The following is a 13,913-nucleotide window of genomic DNA, read 5'->3' as shown; positions in this document are numbered from 1 at the left end:
CTGATACCCTAGAGAACTAGCTTGATTCAGTGTTTTTTTTAGGAACTAAATTATGTTCTTAGACATTTAGGAACCATCTTGACTCTTAAGAGCTCTGATTTTGACATAAGTCCTAAGAGAAACTTTGGGTCCTCTGGGTTTCTATCAGTCTAAATTTTTACCTCCAGGACAACCCAAATATACAAAAGATACCCAATATGAACTTGGATTGGTCCAGCTAAGCAACGTGGGCGCACTCCAGCAAGCTTACAAACCACTGAAATTGCTTTTGTCTTAAGGCACTCTTCTGGCTAATATTATATAAGATGGACCCATTGGTTTAAATTACAAAAGGCTCCCAGTTGTTAAGATAAACTCCAGTTACCTGGAATATATACTTTTCTACTAGATGGGTTTAATTTATACCTGCTGAATGTTGATGGATGAATTGGCTTTTGAGGGGTGTACGTGGGACATCATGAAATTAAAAACTCTCTACTTCTCATTAAATTTCCTCCTAAAATTGCATGCGATAATTCGACAGTGTGTTGGTCAAGTAGTTCAATGGATGAATGGTATTTAAAGTCCTTTCAAGTGTGCTCTCCAGAATTGCATTTTGAGTAACAGCCTCAAGGTTTCCAAATTCCTTTGTGTTTGGTTCTCATTTTGTTTTAGTTACTATGGCATGACTCATTTCTGATTACTGTGTGATTGCACTACAAGAAAATGCACCAATTGAAAAGAACATTTTACCAAATCCCAGGACTTGGTCATCATACAGTGAAACAGATAATTAAGGGACTCTGGAAACAAAAGCCAGTGCAGGACCACTTTAGTTCTCACTCCTCAGGGTATATCACTAAAAATAGTGATCATTTTCCTAGCCATCTGACCTGCTGCTGTGTGAAGAAATCTTGAAGTCATTTCTCAGCCTTATTTTTTCCTCTGCACTTGATAGGCCACAAAAAAACCCACAAAAGCAAGGACGAGCAGGCTTTTATGATAATGTCGTCATCAGCTCCCAGCTTCAAACGCTTCTGCGGCTTTTGAGTTGTCATTTATAACTTGGAACTGAATCGACCCATAATTCCCCTGATACACTTAGAGAAATTGATAACAGACTCCGCACTTCTTTTATGGCTCGGAGGAGGCAACTCCAATCACATCACTATTGGCAGGCAATATTATTTTTTGACATGGTTGTAAAAGTATAAAGGGGCTTATGGCATTTGTTTAGATGAGGAATGGGCTCTCAAGCTGTGCTGGGGTTTACAGGACCAGATTAGTGAGAAGCGAAGGGAATATGATGTTTGCAAACAGGATATGATTTTATATATAAGTTTGGGTTTCATGCTCTGTTCCCTGGGGAAAGCCCTGCAGACAGCAGAGAATTCCACTTTTATCCTACAACAGACAAGCTCCTGGTGCCAAAAGGCAGAAAAATAAACGTGGTCAATGGGCAGTGTCAGACCCTTGATTGGAGGAGGAGGAGCTGTAGAAGAGGCAGAGCAATTCCCTGGGAGGAATGAGGGTTTGTAGAGCATGGGCAGAATCTGGGCCTGCCTAACTGGTCAAAGATGTGCCAGAAATGAGGCTCTGGTAGGTTTAATCAAGGCACCTTTTCCAGCAGCAACTCGGTCAGCCTGTGAACACAGAGCTGACTTTTTATTACAGACTTTTACTCTGTCCGTATTCTATTTGGTTATGCCTGGATCTGACACCCTATGAGGGTTATGGATGTCATTTTTTGTGGTTTGGGGATGGGCAGAAGGGGAGAAGGATTAGGTGATTGTGTGGAGGTAATTTAAGACTCATTTCAAGTGCTCAGAGGTTTTCAGCAGACATTTGAGTTATATGCTAACTGTATTCCTTATAAAGAAGGCAGGTTTGGATGAAATGTGTCAAATTTTCTTTCATTCTGTCAAATTTAAAATGTAAGCTCTCCCCTCTGATATGTGAAATTTACATATATATGTATATTACATATGTGCAGAGGTATATTCATAAGAAAATTTTGTCTGTTATTTTACACTGCATTTATACAATCATATTATTTTCCCATTTATTGTACCACATTGATCCCCCACATTTATTCTCTCCAGTAACATTTTTTAAAAGTTCCAGTGGCAAGCCTTTCAAAGACTGCTCTGACGTTCTCTATTATATTATAGTATCAAGGAATGTTATGACCAAATCTATGGATATATAGTTAAATTCAATGTAACAGAAAGGTTTGTTTAATACATTTTTCTTCTGCTATTTGCAGTGATTTTCCTTGAAACAAAAATCAGTATTTTAGAAGGTATAACATGTGCCATCTTAAGAGGAGTAAAGGGCAGGAAGAAGAAAATAAAGCTTGTTGCCAGTGATTAGACAAGGAGCAGGAATGCAAAGACTAATGAAACAAGACTGCTTTTCTCATTGCTCACAGCCTTTTCCTTGGGCTAATTTGGATAAATGTTGTGCTGTGGGAGCTCAGAGGAGGGAGCTTCCAGAACAGAAAAGAAAGAAGAGGGGTGTGGGGGTTAATCAAGCAATTGTAAGCTTGAGTAAATAAATCATTCTCTGATACTATAAAACAATGGAGAAAGTCAGAGCAGTCTTTGAAATCTTCAAGAACAATTAGGAATGAATGTGTTTTTGTGAGAGAGAGAGAGAGAGAGAGAGTGTGTGTGTGTGTGTGTGTGTGTGTGTGTGTGTGTGTGTGTGTGTGTGTTGGGTTATGGGTTATGAATGTGGGGTTGGAGGGAGGCATCTAGGCATTAACTGTTTAGGCCCTAGTAACACACTATATTTTTGACAAATGCACTAAGCAGTTGCCGATTAGAAGGGAATTTTTTTTCCCCTCAAAAAACCCCCCAAATCAGAACCTAATGCTTATGCAAAAATTTGGATGTTCCTGAAATTTTGATAATGATTCAGTAACCCCTTCCTCTAACCGTAAGTATAAGCATCATGTGTTATTCCTACCTAATTATCCCCAAGCAGGCGCAGTGCCTTTTGTTACCTCTGCAGAAAGAGAAGGGGATGGCATCTGTTTCTCACATGGAGTAATCAGGATAATGTTGATTTCCTTCATATTAATGTTCAGTTCAAACCTGGCTTGCAATCAGTGTTTCATTTCCTCCACTGCTGCTATCAAAGATGCATCACAGTCCTCTTCCCTCCAGCATAATAAGAGGATCCACCCTGATTTGGAATCTCTTTTTTCCTCATCTCCCTTTCTAATTGTATTTGGATTTTCATTAGTTCCAAACTTGATGCAAATGATACCAGCAGGAACACCCCCACGGCACCTGGAAAAAGTAAAACAGATAAGCTGCCTTAATGAAATTGTTTGAGAGTTTTGTTTCATGCTGTGGATTCCACAAGAAGATCATGTTGCCCGAGACTTGGAAAATATTTAGTACAAGATATTACGCAAGCCAGGGAATTCTTTCTAAATAACAAAGGAAGTTTCTAGTATTGCGTAGATTATGCTAATTGTGTATGCTCAGTAACAGTTGCAGGGAAGTAGACAACACTCCCCACAGAGATAGACATATATACATTACTCTGTATTTACGACAAACTGTAAAATTTTATAGAATCTTTAGGTGTCTGATGTCCATTGCAGGGAAGAGTAAAATTAGAAATGAAAACCTTGACTTCCTCCTTAATTCACCTAACTGTTGTATACCATCTGTGATAAAAATTCTTTCGATTGCTTTGACATTATGGCTAAACACAACAGGATGCATTTTGAAGTTTCATTTTCGTTTCCTTATTTAAAGTAAAGATGAATATAACAAAGCTATCAAAATTATTCCATTGTCAAGATGAGATAACTTAAAAATGCCGTCATCAAAGCTTTACATGTGTTTTTTATACTTGGGACTACAACACCTATTTAAAAAAATACACATGCAACTATGTCACCCAAAGTAATAGCAATAGCAGAGAAGAAGAAAACATACCCATTTCTGGAATTTCTTGTTCTATCATTTTTCTCTGTTCTTTTTCTTCACTTGTCTACATGTCTTGATTATAAACATTCAGACAAGAAAAATTGCATGTTAGTTCCTATAGTTGCTGAAGGTAAATGGGTGATGAGCTTTAAGCTTCTACCTAACCCAGGAAATCTATGGTTCTGTGAAATACAAGTTCAGAAATAACAAATACATAAGTACAATATACAATCATAAATAAGTTTGAATATGTAATTATCTACTGATTGCCACTTCTTACTATCTAGAACATATAAAACCTTAGGTCAAACAAAAATTTTAAGTTGACAGAGGAAGTGGGATAACCTAGAAGAAAAAAAGAATCTTTGGTATAGTTTCTCTGTTGTTTAGGCTGAAGTGCAGATAAATTCAGGCCCATGTCAGCCTTTCATTTTGATATGAAAAAACTGCACTTACATTTTCCCTTTGTATCATATTGCTACCCTGGGTATTTCCAGATCCAGATAGTCATCCTGTAGCAAGCTAATATCCAATACGTAATATTGCCATATCATTATTTGATTTATATTTGTGAAGTATTTTGACAGAAAGTTTAGTGAAGTATAACTACTAAAATTCTCAAGTAATGCATAGTTTTTCTTTCAAAATCCAAAACTAAAATAAAGTAGTTTACTGAATGCTTGAGCCATAGCAGGCAGTTCACAGCAAAGTCCCTAGGACTTAAGTCATTCCAAACCCCAAGCACAATCCATAGCTCCCAACTTCTAGGCCAGCTTCATCACTGTCACTGTGCCGTGTCTTATTTTTGAATGTAAAGTAATAGGTAAAATAAAGGAATTAATACTAAGTGATGACTCATCTTAACAATGAAGGATACATTGATTCATTGTTTTTATAAACACTAGTAAGACTATTAAGACTAATACATTTGAGAATAATATGCATCCAAAATCATTTGGTTAATTTATTCTGTTATTGTATTCTGAATAATATGATTTATATGGTCTCTAATATTTACTGTGGATATATTGTTATCCCTTACAATAATCTGTAAAGACTTCTCAGGATGATTCTATATCATTTTGAAATGTGATCATTCAAAGAAATAAGAAACCAAGGCTTGCAAGTAGTGAAATTCTTTTCTCCTAGAGATCACTCTTTTTTTCCCCTAATCTGTTGCCTGTCCATTAGACGCTTCAACATCTATTCATACATTTATTAAATACACATGTATTGAGAATCCAACAACACATAAAAAAGATTATACACCATGATCAAGTTGGATTCATTCCAAGGTCACAAGGAGAGTTCAACATGGGCAAATCAATCAATGTGATACACCACGGCAACAAAAGAAAAGACGAAAACCACATGATCATCAATAGATGCAGAAGCTTTTGATAAAATTCAACATCCATTCATGATAAAAATTCTTCCCAATGTGAGTATAGAAGGAACATATCTCAACGTAATAAGAGCTATTTATAACAAACTCACAGCCAGTGTAATATTCAGTGGTGAAAAGTTGAAAGCCTTCCTGCTAAAATCTGGAACAAGACAAGGATGCCCATCCTTACCACTTCTATTCCACAAAGTATTGGAAGTCCTAGCCACAGCAATCAGACAAGAAAAAGAAATAAAAGGGATCCAAATTGGAAGAGAAGAGGTAAAATTGTCATTATATAAGAGTGACATAATATATGTAGAAGACCTTAAAGGCGCCACACAAAAACTACTAGAGCTAATAAACGAATTCAGCAAGGTAACAGAACAAGATTAGCCTACAGAAATCTGTTGCATTTCTTTACACTAATAATGAAATACCAGAAAAGGAAACTAAAGATACAATCCCTTTTATAATCTTATAAAAAAATACTTAGGAATAAACCTGACCAAGGAGGTGAAAGATTGATACATTGAGAGCTATAAAACATTGATAAAGTAGATTAAAGATGATTTGAAAAAAAGGAAAGGTATCCCATGTTTTCTTGGACTGAAAGAATTAATATTGTTAAAATGGCCATGCTACCCAAAGCACTCTATAGACATAATGTGATCCCTATCAAATTATCCAGGACATTTTTCACAGAACTAGAAAAAAAATCCTAAAATTTATATAGAATCACAAAGAACTCAGAATTGCTAAAACAATACTGAAGAAAAAAATGAAGCTAGAGGCATAACACTCCCAGTCTTCAAACAATACTACAGAATGACAGTAATCAAAACAGCATGGTATTGGCACAAAACACATATGGAACAATGAAGCAGTACAGAGAGCCCAGAAATAAATCCACACCTGTGGTTAATTAATTGTTGGCAAAGGAGGTGAGACTATACAATGGAGAAAGAGAGTCTCTTCAGCAAGTGGTGCTGGAAAAGCTGGCCAGTCACATGTAAATCAGTGAAGTTAGAACACTTGACACCATACACAAAAATAAACTCAATATGGCTTAAAGACCTAAACATAAGACAGGACACCATATATCTCCTAAAAGAGAACATAGGCAAAACATTCTCTGACATAAATCATTGCAGTATTTTCCAAGGTCAGTCTCCCATGGCAATAGAAATAAAAGCAAAAGTAAACAAATGGGACCTAAATAAACTTAGGAGCTTTTGCACAGCAAAGGAAACTATAAACAAACGGAAAAGACAACCTATGGAATTGGAGAAAATATTTGCAAATGATGTGAATGACAAAGGCTTAATTTCCAGAATATATGAACAGCTCATACAACTCAATAACAAAAAAAACAAACCCAATCCAAAAATGGGCAGGAGACCTAAATAAGAATTTCTTCAAAGAAGGCATACAGATGGCCAATAGGCACGTGAAAAGATGCTTAATATTGCTAATTATAAGAGAAATGCAAATCAAACTACAATGAGGTATCACCTCATACCAGTTAGAACAGCCATCATTAAAAAGCCCACAAACAGTAACTGCTGGAGAGGGTGGAGAAGAGGGAACCCTCCTGCACTGTTGGTGGGAATGTAATCTGGTGCAACCATTATAGAAAACAGTGTGGCAATTCCTCAAAAAACTAAAAATAGACTTACCTTATGATCCAACAATCCCACTCCCAGGAATATATCCAGAGAAAACTCTTATTTCAAAAAAGATACATGCACCCGTGTTCATAGCAGCACTATTTATAATAGCCAAGATGTGGAAGCAACCTGAATGTCCATTAATAGGTGATTGGATAAAGAAGTTGTGGTATATACATATACAATGGAATACTACTCAGCCATAAAAAATAATAAAATAATGCCATTTGCAGCAACATGGATGGACCTAGAGATTATCATACTAAATTAAGTCAGACAGAGAAACACAAATATTATATATTACTTATGTGTGGAATCTAAAAAAATGACACCAAAGAATTTATTTACAAAACAGAAAGAGGCTCATAGACATTTCCAACATTGTAAATCAACTGGATTTCAGTAAAGAACAAAGCCAAAAAAAAACCAAACATATATTGAGAGCCTCCTATGCTACATATGGAGCAATCTCCAGTCTCAAGTTTTTCTCTTACATTTTGATGATTTTTTTCCTTTGCAATTCCCACTCATCTCTCTTTCTCTCCCTTTTCTTAAAAACTGAAGTATTATCAATTTACAATTTTTTGATAGTAACTGGTGTATAGCATAGTGATTCAGTTTACACACACACATATGTATATTCTTGTTGATTATAGGTTACTACAAGATATTGAATATAGTTCCCTGTGCTGTATAGTAGGTCCTTGTTGTTCCCATTTATATCTCTTAGGCTTATCACTTATACCCAGTGTTAATCTTCTGTTTCTATTCAGCAACTTTAGTGAGAAAGAACTGGCAGTGAATGGGGATATGGACTCAAGGCTATCTGAGTATTTGGACTCTTGGTTGAGCAAGATTCAAAGTCCTCATGAAATATTCAAGAGAGCCTTCCTGTCTTCAGCTTATTTTGAAGGAGGTGTTAGATCTTCATTTTGAGAGCTAGTGAGTGCAGTGTCCAGCATCAGCCCACTGTTCCATTTGTAATAGCACATATGAAAGAAGTCAAACACCCAATCCTAACTGGCATAGTCTTTTTGCCTTTGGACTTACTGTACTCACAGCTTCTAGTGGCTACCACAGTTTGTGGCAGAGTTCATTCATTCACTTATTTATTCATTTATTTATACAAACAGTATTTATTGAGTGCTTATTTTATGCCAGGAACTGCAGGTATAGCACCAAGCAAAATGTAACAAAAAATCTGACCTGATGGAATGTTTATTCTGGTGGCAGAGACAGATAATCGAATACACATTAGTTTAAATACGTGAGTGTAATGATGAATGTTATGGGGAAAAGAATCAGGGCAGAGGTTGGGGCTAGGGCATAGAACTGGTGATGAATGAGAAGTGTTACCTTTTGGAGATCAGAATTGATGGGTGAGGGATGACCTGGGAGTCCTGGCTTCTTGAGGTGACCGAGAGGGAATAATGAGATCTGTGCTGAGTGTACAAGGCAAGGTGATGGTCCAAGCAATTAGAGTTTAGGGAGTTGGGAGGGGGCTTGTTAAGAATACTCAGAGTTCTGAGTCCCCATCTTCACACTTGCTCATGAAGATGTGGACCACTGGGGGAAGGGTTGTTCTATCCAGAACATACAGAACTCTTGGCCTCCTTTTTGACTCCTGGATTGAGGTGTAGTGATGGGAAGGCAGGCAAGCAGGGTTTATAGGCACAGCCTGAGATCCTGAGATCCCCTTAAGATCTGACCTTGAAGGAGCTTGAAAGTGGAGGCACAGTTATCCAAGCACTCAAGATCTGGGACTCAAGAGCAAGTCTGAGACTGTAAGACATCTGGGTGGTTCCAGATCTTGGCAAAATTACATGCTTTGGGTTTGCCAGTTCCTGGGGTAACACCTGTCTGTATTCAAGTATGATGAAAATGCCCTGACATTTGCATGACATTTCCTAGTGCCTTTTCATGTGATTTTACTGACTTTTTGAATGACATTTTTATATTGTGGCATCAGTTGTCTCTGGCTGATTTATATCTGAGCTGCAAGATTCAGGGTGACTGATTTGTTGATCCCATTAGATTCATGCACAGACCAAAAGATGATGGCTTCTCAGTTTCTTTACAGCCAGTTGTGTGTTGCATGTATATGATGCAAGGAGCACAAACTCTGGAGTCTGAATTCCAGGGCTACTTCTTACCATTAGCTCTCAGTTTCTGATCCTTAGTATCTTCATTATTAAATGAGATGAGTCAATAGAAAATATGGGCTAAATTATTTAGGACTATACTGTAATCATATCAGTAAAGTAATAATCCTTAACTTTGACTCTGATGGTATCCAGAGGGTTGACTTTAATGATGGGATTATCTGTTAGGTAGAGGAAAGGTAAGATGCCATGGCCTAGACAAGGCCATAGAGAACCATTTAAAACATACCCAGTTGGTACTCACAGAACTGGGCTGATTCACAGCCTCACATCAGGGAATAGCCATTCTCTACATGTTGCTTTCAGTGATAACCTCCCTCACCTCTTTCAATCCTCACAACAATCGCAAGGGTCTTATTAGTAACTGTGTAACTGGGGTTTCATATTCTACAGAAAAGGAAACAGGCTCAGAGAGGAGAGTAACTTGTTGAAGTCACACCATTAGTAGGTGGTGGAGTAGAAATCTCCTGATTCCCAAGCTCTTAACCACAGTTCTGTGCACACACAACTCACCATAATTTCAACCTTATATGATTGTCAGCACTCCTTTCCCAAATGAGAATAACCCTCACCATAAGTAAAACACAATTGTTTCTTTTGCCAAGAACATTTTCTTTTTTATTGAAAGTCCTATGAAGTATGAAATCCATGAACTCAGACATCATTAATTTGGGGTAAAAATTATGTAGCTGTATACAGCATTGCAACCCCAACTAGAACACTGAAAAGTCTCTGCCATTGGAGCAAACCACTGTGGAATGGGTTAGAGAGAATCTTGTTTCACACACTGACTGAATCAGTTAATTTTATTTAGCTGCTCTTGGTAGCAACAGGGCTGTAACGTGCATTGTTTAGTGAATAAAAAAATGAGCATATAATGAAATACCCTTTATGTAGTATGTACATCAGGTTAAATAAAAACCAATAGGAAAATCCTGAACTGATATTATTTGGCTCTATCTCTAACTCTGTCTTGGTAGGACTGACCAGCAGGTCAGTAAAACTGAATAGCAACAATGGGAACTCTGAAATTCCTTCACTGACCACATAATCCACAGGAATCCATATATTATTTGTCAAATCCTTAAGTCCACCAGTATCTTAAGTAAAGATCCTTTGAGTCTCAAGATGTAGCACTTGAGGAACAAACATGTTCCTCTGCTTATTCTTGTTACTGGCACGTAAATAGCAAAGGGATATTTTTCTCAAGATGAAGAGTGACTAAAAATTGCACATGTGTAAGGTCAGTAGAGCTGCCAGAAAGCAGTTGATCATACTGGGAGGGGGTTTGTAGTAGAGCATTAACGTACATGGCCTGCCCCTTGTCTCCTCCAGCTGCTGCATTAATAGTTCACGCCTTCTTTCCATATGGAATATTGGTCACAGTATTCATTCATCATATCCATGGTTTTACTTGGAATCTGAAGGTCCTCCTTGTAGCTGCTCTGTTTCTTTTTCATCTCACCATGACTAAAGAAGCTAAGGTGTGGGCATTATAACCTACAAGTGATCCCATGGGAATAGGCTGTCATTCATGTGTTCCTCCCAGTGTTGAACAAAAGAGAGAAAGCATGTGGGTTCACCCACCCATTGTCATCGTAAATCCATTTCAAAGGTCTCAGGGTTTCAGCACAACATCTAACATGAAATGAATATATACATTCAAAGAGCTGGCATGTTGTATCACATGGGAGAAGGGAGAATATCTATTGTTACAGCTCCATAGCCGACTGAAGGTGAATACAGTAAAGAATACTGTAGGTCCTCAGCCCAGAAGTACGTCTCTCATCATCCTACAGGAGGGAAAAGGTGACGGTCCCCCAGAGTTATATAGGGCTCTCAAGAGGTTATTAAGAGTTGCTACCTGAGTCACTGCAGAACAATCCCAGAGTGGTTTTATTATTTTAGGGGATGTGTCCTTCTGCCTAGCCCTAGAGTCAGAGAAAGAAACCAACGATGCGAAGTCTCTGTTAGTAACTTTTTCATTTGTGTGAGGTTCAGATTTTTCATCTGTAGAATAGGGATAATGAGGCCTCATTGCATTATTGTGGACATCAAATATAATGATGTAGGTTAAATGACAGCTGTGTGTAAAGAATGGTCACTTCCCCACTTTGACGGGTGGCTCTAATTAGTTCTGGTTTTGCTGAGAATAAACATGTGGCTGTCTCAAGGGTATGTATGATACAAAAGCTTCTTCAAAGCTCTGAAACCCTGAGTCTCATGTGATGCACCTACCCAACTGATGTTCCACCATCAGAGTAATGGCACTTTGGGAGGCTAGTCAGGGAGGGGGAGGCCATTGTTTTTAGAAGGCCCTGTGATGAAGCACATGGCCAAAGAACCTTGATTCAGAAATTAGAATACTTGGATTCAAGTTTCCACCCTGTCATGAGTTCAGAAGTGTTTCTCTGACTCTGAAGTATGGATTCTGATTCAACAGAGCTGGATGGGGCCTGAGAGTCTGCCTTTTTGATGTCAGCGCAGCTGATCTATGGAACACCGTTGGTGTGACAAGATCCTGTGTGATCATAAATGGACAGATTATTTAATTTTTCTGTACCTCAGTTTCTTTATGTCTGTTAAGTAGAATTGATTAATGAAATGTGCTTTATCATTCTCCTTGGAGACAAATATGACATACTTGGGGATCTGGTAGAGTAAAACTTAGACAAGCAGTCTTTCCCTTTTGGGCAGACAGTTACAGGGTAGGCAAGTTTCTATGAGGGGCAGGGGTGAATTGTGCCAGCAGAGGTCCAGGGCGCCAAGGAAACTCCAGATGTTGCTGGATGCCAAGCCAGGGAGAGAAGGTTCGTAGTGCTAGCTAATGAGGGCTGCAAGTCTAGATGAGGCACTAACTGAGGAAAAGAGGAGTTCTTTACTCTATTATGTATGTGTTACAGGACCCAAAGAGGGAGTTTTATATCAGATATTAACATTTTTTCACCACAGTAAAAAAAACAAATTGTCAAGAAATATATCACCATAGAATGAATTTGTTCTCATTTATTAATTCATTCCCTTTTATAGAAATTCATTAAGCATCTATTATGTGTCAGACCCCGAAGATACTGATACCCGTCGTCCTGTACTTATGGCACTTAACACTGGGTTTTATGGTATATCATTAAGAGATCTGCAGAACAAGTAATTTAGAAACTCTTTTTAAAGTTCATATCTGTATCAGTCTGCTCAGGTGGCCATAAAAAAATGTGGCAAACTGGGTGGCTCAAACAACTGAAATTTATTTTCTCACAATTCTGGAGTCCAAGGTCCAGGTGCTAGAAGGATTGGTTTCTCCTGAGGCGTCTCTCCTTCACTTGCAGGTGGCTGCCTTCTTACTACGTCCTCACATGGCCTTTTCTCTGTGTGTGCACATCCCTGGTGTCTCTTCCTCTTCCCTGAGGACACCAGTGCTATTGCATTAGGTCCCCACCCCTGTGACCACATTTAACCTTAAGTACCTCTGTAAAGGCCCTGTCTACAAATATAGTCTCATTGAGCTTCAATATTTGAATTCTCAGGGAACGCAATTCAGTCCATAACAATATCCAAGTCTAGGTTAACACTGATTGAAATCCCAACTCTGTGCCTTGTCAACTATGTAACTTTATTCAAGTTACTTAACCTCTAAAACTTAGTTTCCTCTTTTGTAAAAGTGACTATAACACATTTTTAAGCTATCATGGGGAATAAACTGAGTTATGTGTGTAATATGTTTAACACAGTGTCCAGCACTTACTAGGTACCCCCACTGCCCCATATTTCCTTCTTTAGATGCTTGCTTTTTGCTTTCTTTGGGTAATAAATTTGATTTTACTACCTGTTGCACTGAATCTACTAATAAACTAGGCTTTTTTCTCCCTGAATCTTTCCTACTCTCACCCCCACTATCAATATTCCCAGAAGGAAAATAACCTACTGGTGTCTTCACCTCTAGCTGTAAGAATGAAAGCTTGATGATAGGAAAATGCAGAACTTCTCTAACACCTCTTAAGTAAATAAAGGTAATTATTCTATTCCTAAAACAAACAAATAAAGAAATTTGGCTTGCAGATGCCATCATATATCATGTAGAGTTTAAAACTGAATAAGCTCTATAGAGAAATGGAAACAAAAATGTGTTAGAAATTAAATTATGCTAAGACAGTTTTAGTGATTTTGAAAATACTTGATAATTTCTAAGTTACTAAGATGCTGTATGCAGAAGTATCTGGTCTGCAATAGATGATTCATTTAAAAATACATTTTTCCTGATGTGATGCAGAAGTTGAAGAGAGATTTAATTGCTTTTACAGTTAAATTTTTATACGTGCCTAAAATGGCACAGAATGAGTGCGGTGATGGAAAATCTGTTTCTTTATTGAATCTGGTGTCTGTCAGGAGGTTTCTAGGGGCATCTGATTATTATTTAAGTTTAACCTCAATTATTTAGAAATAGCCCATGGCCCTAGCAGCAGCACAGAACAGCAGCAAGAGTTTACTAAACTGCTTACTGTTGGCTGAGGAGTTTTGGTTCCCAACTTTCCAGGGGAAATATTCAAGGCAATCAAGGAAGACTCGTGTACCACATTAACCATGCACGGTGCATATGAAACCTGTTCTGTTCATGAGCACAATAGTATTACATTTAACTCTGGGAATATTTCCGAAAAGAATCAACAAGCTGCATTTAGATTATACAAAGGAGACTGTGCCTAAATTCCTTTTCGCCTAAGTCATTCTCTTTCCCTTTTAAATACTTTCACATCCACTTTCAGTACAGGTAGCT

At 37.8% G+C, this 13,913-nt stretch overlaps 1 protein-coding gene across 1 annotated transcript in view; it reads left to right on the top strand.

Annotated features, from left to right (window-relative positions):
- The window catches only part of HDAC9 (histone deacetylase 9), a 682,621-nt gene that overhangs the window by 472,077 nt on the left and 196,631 nt on the right, over positions 1-13,913 (top strand). The window lies entirely within an intron of this gene.

The sequence above is a fragment of the Camelus dromedarius genome, chromosome 7, assembly GCF_036321535.1.
Source record: "Camelus dromedarius isolate mCamDro1 chromosome 7, mCamDro1.pat, whole genome shotgun sequence".
In the NCBI taxonomy this organism is placed as follows: domain Eukaryota; kingdom Metazoa; phylum Chordata; class Mammalia; order Artiodactyla; family Camelidae; genus Camelus; species Camelus dromedarius.
The sequence above is the reverse complement of the archived record's forward strand: the minus strand, read 5'-3'. Positions and strand labels throughout refer to the sequence as shown.